Raw genomic sequence first — 9,626 nt, forward strand, 5'->3', positions numbered from 1 at the left:
AGCTATAACAGAGCCATATAGTGAGGGCAGAAAATGTGGGCACAGAGAGCAAGCTGAGCTTGGAAAGTAAACACATATCAGGCATTTAAAAGTAAGGCCATAAATACATAGCCTCTTTTATTGTTCAGATACAGCAGAGAGTAATAGGCAAGAAATGGTGTCTTAAGATGTCCTAAGACAGCATTGTGTGAGGAACAGAGCCATAAGTAATGGTTTATTAATTGATAATCTGTTATTTTACTTGTGATTTGTGTGTAAGGAAATAAAAGTAATTGTTGCCTCTATTGTTATCCACCACAATCACACAGAAAGTCAGAATGTTGTTTCTGAGAGTTACAGTATCCTAGGATTGACCACATTATGCAGACTCACTGACAATTGCCATCTTCCATCAGACACTTTTGCATCAAGTATTTAACCTTCTCTTGTGGCTGCACAGGTAGCACATTGCATGAGCTGCGTGGGAGGCCTGGGTATGGATCACACACTGAAACCAGGATGTAATCATGTTCGCATAATCAGTGATGAGCGCGATTCGGAAGTTGCATTTTTCCCTCGAACATTACATTTTGAATCCACTGAGGGTTAGGTTTAGGGTTTGGTTTGGGGGGTACGTTGTAAAATCTGCATTCGTCTTCAATGTATTACATTCTGTACAGCTAAAAAACAACTTACTTCACAACTCCCTTTTGGCACCCCTCTGTGGACATTTCACCTGAAACATGGAGCTTGCGTGTACCCAAATTCCCAACACTTACCGCTTTGCTCACTGGGGTTTCGAATGTCGTTGAACCCAAAACGATTTTAGCTAAAGTAAAGTCTACGTACTTCTCCTATTTTCACTGTGAGATCAGTCTGTTATTTCTACAAGAAAGGGACACAATACATATCCAAAATGAGTCCCATTGAAGTCAATTTGTCAAAAATATAGGTATAGTAACATGATCCTTTAAGACCATAGAATCACATTACTAATTTTCTAGTGACTAGCATAATGTATGACCTCAAAGCTAATAAACATGGAATAAAGCACAAAAGTCTAATTTTGATGTCCTAGGGCAGGGGTTCTCAACAAGGCTGGTACTGCCCCCCAGGGGGGCATTCAAAGATGCCAGGGGGTGCTGAGAGCAAATTAGTAGAGAAGGGTGCGTTAGGTTACAAAAGGGGGGTGTTTATCACTCATAATAATAAAATCTATCTTCAAGTTCCTCTTTGCATTAAAACGTTTATCAAGACTTGGAGTATAATCACTTGTACCGCGATTCATCTGATTTTGAAGTCTAGCGATGCATTTAAAGTGTGATGGTTTGGCAACGTCAAATACACAGGCAGAGGAACAACCTCAGCTATTGCACCTGGATGGCTCTGTAGATGGATATGCTCAATGTACATAGCAGCGTGAGGTAAAGAAGGTGTGTTTTTACTTGCAGACCGGTCTCGAGCTCTTAAACGCACAGCTCTGTGAGAATCAGCGAGAAGCAAAGTGCGAAAAGCGGAAACCATATGAATTCGGCACAGAATTCTACATCACCACCCTTGAATTTACTATAGTAACACTAACTTTAGGCAAAAACAGATTGATAATAAGTATTATCATATCACTACTTAAGCTCTATTAAATTTGTCATAGGCTACATTAGGGGAGAGAGGAAATATAATTAACTTTTGTTACAACCATGGCTGGACTGGTAATCTGGCACACCGGGCATTTTCCCATAGGGCTGACGCACCTTGGGGCCATCGGGAGAACCAAGCAGGCCGGTGGGTTGGCCACGAAACGGGCCGCGATCAGCTATAATGAGCTGCCGCATTATGCAGAATGGACCACAAAACGATGCCGCGATATGAGGAAAGGACAGTGAACACCCCCTCGCTCAACAATTTTGGGCTAGTTGCTATGTAAAATCCCGGGCCGATTTCTCTTCCCAGTCCAGCCTGGTTACAACTTATTATTTTTACATTTGCTTAGAGTAGATATACTGTTTATAATTTCCAAAATGCAATAGTTGTTTTATAGAAATCATGTTACATCTAACCAGGGGTGTTACTAGGCCCTGGCTATTGGGCTATAGCCCAGAAGATTTTTTCTGTAGGGGGGGGTTTGGTGCATTTTTAATTATTATTGTTTTCAGTTTCAACGCTTCACTTCAACAACTGATTTGAAAGAAATTAAATCTTAAACAAAAAAAATACATGACTGACAGGTCTTAGACTAGTTTAGTTTGCAGGTGGTGCGAAGGCAAAGCATGGCCGGATGGCTCAAATTCAGCTCAGGACTCAGGAGGCAATAAAAGAGCAGAAATTCAAGGGATATGATCTAAAATGAAAAAAGTAAGACGAATACCAGTCATATCACACTCATATGTAGTTTATCATTTGCTTCTGTGCAGTTGTTATTTTTAATTTTTTTTTGTGGCGGGGGCATGCTTATGGTGGGAGTGAAAGGTTTTTCAAATAAAATAAGAACATAGTGATCACATTTAACAACATTAAGCATATTTGACATATTTAAGATATTTAGCTATGTAAGGTGGAATATATAGTGTCCAATTGGGTGAAACAACCAAAAGAGGCTGTTCGGTGTCGTTTGGGACAATGCAGCAGTGTTGTTCCAAGCCGGAGGGGCGGACCATTGATCTCGTTCTGATCGCTATGGTCCTCTGTATAGCAAAGTCAATGCCTTTAGCCAGCTGCTTCCTTTTATAATATGCTAAAATTAGCTGATCATTCTTTTTTTTCAGGCAGAGATTAGACAGTTTTTAACATCACGGCAGCAGGGAGTCTCAGTAAGAACATGATTAATACATTAAAAGGATGAGGGCATGAAGAAATGATAGGCAAGATAGGGTATAACAGAGCTAAATGCACACCTTAAGGAAAATGTGTTAGTGGAAGCGGGGGATGTGGTCGAGCACCGATCTGTGGAGAGTAAGGTCCAAGGAAGCTGAGTGGTTAAGGATTTACACCTGTACCATCACCTGTTTGTATTTCCTGTGAGCCATGGCGGAGATAAAGGGGGAGGAGACAGTGTTCTGACAATCCAGGTTACCTTCTCTGTAACCAGCAGAAAAACAGTGATGTGTAAAGCTAAAACATGGATAGCACAAGTCGGGAGGCATGGGAGAACCTGTCGGTACGTTCTACAACAGCATGAAAAGTGTTAAAAACCTAGGTAGCCCATCAGGTTATCTAGTTACTAAACTAGATCACGTAGCCTTAAAGCCCAGGGAACCCCCGGGCAGTCAAGGGTCCCCTGGTAGTCAAGGGCCACTGGGCACTTGCCCCATTGGCCTGGTCGGTAATCTGTCCCTGAATATGTGCCTCGTCTAGTTGCAGCCCTGCTGCTCCCAGGTGTAGCCTTGTTTCCCAAGGAAGTAATGTACCTGAACCTTGGCCATACAATCTCAGTCTTGCTGGAGGAGCCGAGATTTCTCCGTATTCCACCAAGCACACTAATGGATCCAGAGGAGACTGCTGTTCAATCTACATCTCACCCATTTGCATGCAAAAGTGAAGAAAGGAGATTTCTCTTCCATCTTCAACCAACTCGACTTCGCTGATATCTCCGCCAACCTGCCGAGAATCAGCTTCCATACCGCCTGCCCACCGACAGAGAGAGGAAATGGCCTCCCGTCATCACCTGAGCTTCAAGTCGGAGTCAAACGACGGATGAACACACACATTCTATCCACGTCCTCACGTGACTCAAGTAAGAGGTTTACGTCTGGGTAGAGATAGAATATTATAGTGTGTTATTCTTGTGTATCAAGGCTATTGCTTGTACAGTTTACGGACCATAGAGTTCGCTCATTGCTCACTGATTCTTGAGATAAGGGACAAAACATGTTTTACATACAAAAGTCATTTTTATTTAAAAAATCAAGAACTTCATAAAAATTAAATACTGTAAAAGTTCAATCTAGAGGAAGTTTGAATACTCAGGGCATTTTTTACTTATATTTTAAAATAATTTCATTAGAATTTAAAAAAAATCATGCTCAATACTTGGAAGCACCTGTCCTCAGCAAGTGGTCACAATGTTAAACTGCTAAACAATGAGCAACAAATTCATAAATATAAAAATCAAATGAAAGGTAGGGATCTGTAAGATTTCAAACAATACATTAAGAAAACTTTGAATTATATTTTCCATATAAAAATGTCTATCAAAGTTGTGTCCTCACTTTGCGCAACTTCGTCTGATTTTTTATTAATCATGAATAAATCTGAAAATGTCATGGTCAGCTTTAACTCTGTGTACACTTTCCCACTTCCTGCTCATGGTGGATGCAACAGTAGGACACATGGTCTGGTACGTTGGATGTTTTTCAAATTTTAAACAAACAATGTATCTGCAGTCACAGCTTCAACTTGTCAACTCCGTCATTCTCATTATTATAATTTCTGTTAAAATTTCTGTTAAATAATTTTTGTCAAAATAAATTTGATAATTGATAGTTATCTTTGATGATTGTTGATTTAAAGGATTAAGCTAATGTTGCTTCTAATCAATGTTCTATTGATTTTAATAATTAATAATTATCTTTTGATAATTATTAATTATTGCTTATAACCAAACCTGTTCCTGAACAAAGTGCCCAACAATAGCATGGGCAAAAGTCCAACTGTCCATAGATAAAGTGCCGCAGATATATCTACATACACTCACATATACTTAGCAAATCTCAATTGGCTGACAGTTTAAATAATTGTCACGTTATTTATTTTTTTTTTTCTTCAGCAGGTTAAAGTTCACTCAGTCATTATTTACGTCAGCCTAATGTCAATCTGTATGACTTACTTTCTTGTGTGGACAAAAGGAGATTAGAAAGAAAGACAGCCTCAGTCACCATTTACTTATATTGTATCTAAAAAAGTGATTCAATGACTGTGAAGAGTGACTGAGACTAACATGTATCTCCTCCAGACATTTCCTTTTGTGTTCCATGAAAGAAAGTCACATAGGTTTGGAACATCATAGGGTGAAATAATTATGATAGAATTTACAATTTTGTGTGACCTTTAACAGGCATTTAGAAATACATTATTATAATTATTATTAATTTAAGTTATTGTAATTAAAATATTAATTATTATTAATATTATTGGATAATTAATAATGGTTAAATGTCTTAAGAATGTTATAGTCTTTCAGCAAATATAACTGCATTTCCGAAGGTGATAAGCATTTAGCAGGGCTGGAAACTTGTTCAGAAAACTTTGTTCACAGTATACCTCTTATGTCTAAAATAGACCATGGGCTCAGCCCCTGATCTTGGCAGACACTATAGGCACACCGCTGCATCTAACCATAAGAAGATCCATGATTACTTGTGCTTGCTTACTATGGTCTTGTTAAAAATACCATTGTAAAATGTACTAAAATAAATAATTAATAAATAAATAAAAATGTCTAAAGGGCAAATGCAAAATACTCAATTGAAATAGAAATGAGTAAATCTTAAAAAAATAGGCTAAAATATTTTTGTTTGAGTGTTAGAAACTATAACTGGTTTACTTTTTATAGCTGTTATGGATAAACTTGATGTTTTTGATGCGAGTAAATTTACATTTGCATCCAAATCTAGATCAATATGGTAATGTAGATTGAGCATTTCAGTTTGAGAAAATATGCAACATTATTGGTCTTATAAATTATTTTTGAAATATATGAACAATATCACTTTTGTTATTAGTTTCTGTCTTCGCATTTTTATTTTATAGGCCCCAGATATAGCCCTCCATCTGTTTGAATTCTGTTTGATTTTGGTAGGGGGGCATTCATCAAAAAAAAATTTGAGAACCACTGTCCTAGGACACATTGACAAGTTTTGTGGACCACATTTGATCCTTTTCATCTCATACTGTAGGTTTAGGAAGGTGACAGCAGTCTCAGCTACAATATTTAAGTTCAATTTTACAGTAGTTTAGTTAATCAAGTTGTAATGACAGTTTAATAAGGGAAATTAACTATTTTTCATTCTTTTGTCTTCAGTGTCACCTACTTATGCTCGTCTCGTCCGCAGCACCAATCCATACAAGCCCATCCTAAAAGCAAGCAGGATATTGAAAGTGAATCAGCTGGTATTGCAACCAAAAAGCCCAAGGCTCCTGCTGGCTAAATTGCAAGTGCTCCATCACTGTAGGTCCACAATATTATTGGAGTTGTATAAAGGTTTTTGCCTCATAACATGCATTTTGGCAATACTATTCATCCTTCTGAACTAAGTGCAGCCCAAAACAGTGGATGCATTCAAGTGTAATTAGAACAGATATGTCAGCAGTATCCCATATTAAATGCTGAGCCGGGCAAACACTTAAGTAAAGCAGCCAATGAATGATAACAGTAAATAAAGAAACTTTGAACTTAAAACTGATGCTTTTAAAAGCTTGTAACCAAGGTTTTTAATGGAAGTGGCGTTCATTAGTTATTTGTTTTAAAATGTATAAGCACAATATGAACAATACATTAAATGTTGTTTTTTCATTTCATAAGAAATTGCTTATTTCTTAAAAAAAAAAAAAGGCTTATGATTTGGTTGTTCATTTTATTTAAAACTGGAAAAGTGAGAAATCAGCACAATTTTAATCAGTTTGGTTTCGGAACAGAAATCAAATGACAACAACGTACAAGCATAGACCTTTTAAAGGTATTTCTATTTGATTTTCAATTTTTCCTTTCAATTTAGTTTTGTTTATTAGTTTTCACTCAATGTTAGTTTTACTTTAGGTGTAATTATTGGTTATAGTATTTTTGTTGTTTGGTAACACTTTACATAAGGTTGTATTTGTCAATATTAGTTAACAAATTATTGTACTGCACCTGCTCATTATTGTTGCATATTATTAAATATCAATATTTTCTCATTTTCATGAAAAAGCACATATTAACCGTGAGAAAACTTCTTGTTCCCCTTCTGTTATTCACTCAACATTGTGTCGATTGTAGTGACACAAGGGGTCTCTTCTGAGAGCCTCGCATACCTCTGAACTCGAACTTGAGAAAAGGCCAATGTCAAATTGGCAGACAGAATTCGCATGCCCCGCCCCCAGACATACGGGTATAAAGGGGAGCGGGGAGCGAATGTCAGACAGATTTTTTCTTCAGAGCCGAGCGGTTGTGTGATCAGCGAGCTGTATGTCACGACTGCTTCACCCAACTCTGCAAGAGAGCTTCTGTTGGATCTGACGCCGCATTCCAATGGCTTTCTCCTCTCTGCACGCTGTGCAGACTCTGCCCCTGGGCGCTTCTCTCCTAAAAGAGTTGACTTCTCTGAAAGAGTTTTATTTTCCTCTAAAAGAGTTTGTTTTCTGGTAAAAGAGCAACATACACAAGTGGGCACGTGTAAAGATGCCCTTCCGACACTGTGTAGTTCCTGGATGTGGCCGGTATCTCTCCGGATCCGAAGGTCATAGATGGTGCCTCGTGTGCATGGGTAGCAATCACATAGACGCAGCGTTTGTGGATGGTTCATGTTCTTACTGCGAGGACATGACCATGGCAACGTTGCAGTCGCGAAGCAGTCCTTTCTCAAAACGAATGCCACTCAAGCCGCCCCCCGCATCACTCCTTCTTCCCACGGGATGGAGGATGACCCGGCGATTTGGGGATGGCAGCAGGCTCTGTTTCACCAGACACAGCCCCATGAACCACCCGCCCCAAGCGCGCTCGTTTGCTTTCGTCTGCGCTCAGGACGATGGTGGCTCGCTTCACGTCCAGTTTGCCTCAACCCTGGAGCTAGGTCTGGATGATGACATCACCACTTCATCGGAGAGCGTTCAGGTGTCTGACACTGAAGACCTGACTGGACTCCCGTCCTCGGTCCAGCCCGCCCAGTCAGAGTCTGTTGCGCAGATGGCCGACATGCTTTCCCGGGCCGCTGTGAGCGCGGGGTTGGACTGGAACCCTCCGTCCTCGGCTCCGGGCGCCGCTCTCAGCCACACACCCCCCCTACCCTTAGAGTAGGTTCCTGGAGTTTGAACCCTTCCCGGCCAAGCCTGTTCCCCTCCTTGGATCTCTCAGTGGTCCTCTCAGGGCTACAGAGACCCCCAGAGTCAGTCGAGCTCAAAGCCCTCTCTTTGAAGACGGGCCTCCTGATCTCGCTCGCTTCCATCAAGAGGGTTGAGGACCTGCAAGCATTCTCTGTCAGCAACACTTGCCTGTAGTTTGGTCCGGCTGATGCTCACGTCATCCTAAGACCGTGACCGGCTACGTGCCCAAGGTTCCTTAGACCTTCTTTGGGAACAAGGTTGTGAACCTGCAAGCACTGCCCCGGGAGGAGGCTGACCCAGCCTCTTCTTTACTGTGTCCGGTTAGTGCTTTGCGTATCTACGTGGAACGCACACAGGGCTTTAGATGCTCTGAGCAGCTCTTTGTCTGCTTTTGGCGGATGGCGGAAAGGGAACGCCTACTCCAAACAGAGGTTAGCTCATTGGATTGTTGATGCTATTTCCCTAGCCTAGCAGACCCAGGCCGTGCCCCTCCCCTTGCGGGTTTGAGCACACTCTACTAGGAGTGTGGCATCCTCGTGGGCACTGGCCCACGGCACCTCCTTAGCAGACATCTGCAGAGCGGTGGGCTGGGCAACACCCAACTCTGTTGCTAGGTTCTACAACATCAGGGTTGATTCGGTCTCGTCCCGTGTTTTGTCAGGTCTAAGCCGGTAGAACTCGGTAATACGGAACAGCCAACCGGGTGTTTCCGCTTGCACTTTGCGTCCTTCACCAAGCTGATCCAGTGCACCTTCTCTACCAGGTTAGCCAGTAAGCTCTCACTTCCTGGATTCTCTTCCTCCCTAGCCCTCTGGTCGCGGATTCAGCGGAGGAATTCACTACCAGTCCCACCACGAGTCGAGTGCTCCGTGTTGGGCTTGGGCTCTACTGACATAGTTCCTGCTTCAGGCAAACTCCCTGTGACATATTTTCCGAGGTACACTCCCCCTGCTGGCAGTACCCACCTCTCCCTTGGGCATTCTCTGCTTCCCCCCTGTTCGCGTGTCTGTAGAAACTCCTCTCTTGTCAGGTAGGATCTACCACCGCACAATGTCCACGGCTGGCTTGACAACCCCCTTGTGTATTGGCCACAAGTTACGTCCCCCCAGTCTGGGCAGGTCTTGGCCTCCGCAGGGCCTTCCCCTACGCATCTGTAGCGTTAAGATAGCCCCATCTATCTTGGGGCTATCTGACGGCCGGCTGACACCCATACAAGTCATGTCGCCTGTTCCCATACGGGTACTGAAAATCTAAGAGCGGTATATGACACCTTCATTGGGGGTGTTGGTGAGGGCTACGTGCAGCCGACCCAGATGCTTCTAGCACGCAGCAGCCTGCTTGCACCTGGCTCGGCAGTCACATAACACAGGTAGTGCATGGCGTTTTTAAAGTGGTACCTCTTGTGTCACTACAATCGGCACAACGTCGAGTGAGTGACAGAAGGGGAACGTCATAGTTACTGTTGTAACCTCCGTTCCCCAATGGAAGGAACGAGATATTGTGTTCCCCTTGACACGTCACTATCCCTACTACTGTAATGTGCCATAACCATATTCTCGGCTCCTCAGTGAAAACCTGTCTGACATTCGCTCCCCGCTCCCCTTTTTACCCGTATGTCCGGGGGCGGGACATGC

The sequence above is a fragment of the Xyrauchen texanus genome, chromosome 28 (assembly GCF_025860055.1).
Source record: "Xyrauchen texanus isolate HMW12.3.18 chromosome 28, RBS_HiC_50CHRs, whole genome shotgun sequence".
In the NCBI taxonomy this organism is placed as follows: Eukaryota; Metazoa; Chordata; class Actinopteri; order Cypriniformes; family Catostomidae; genus Xyrauchen; species Xyrauchen texanus.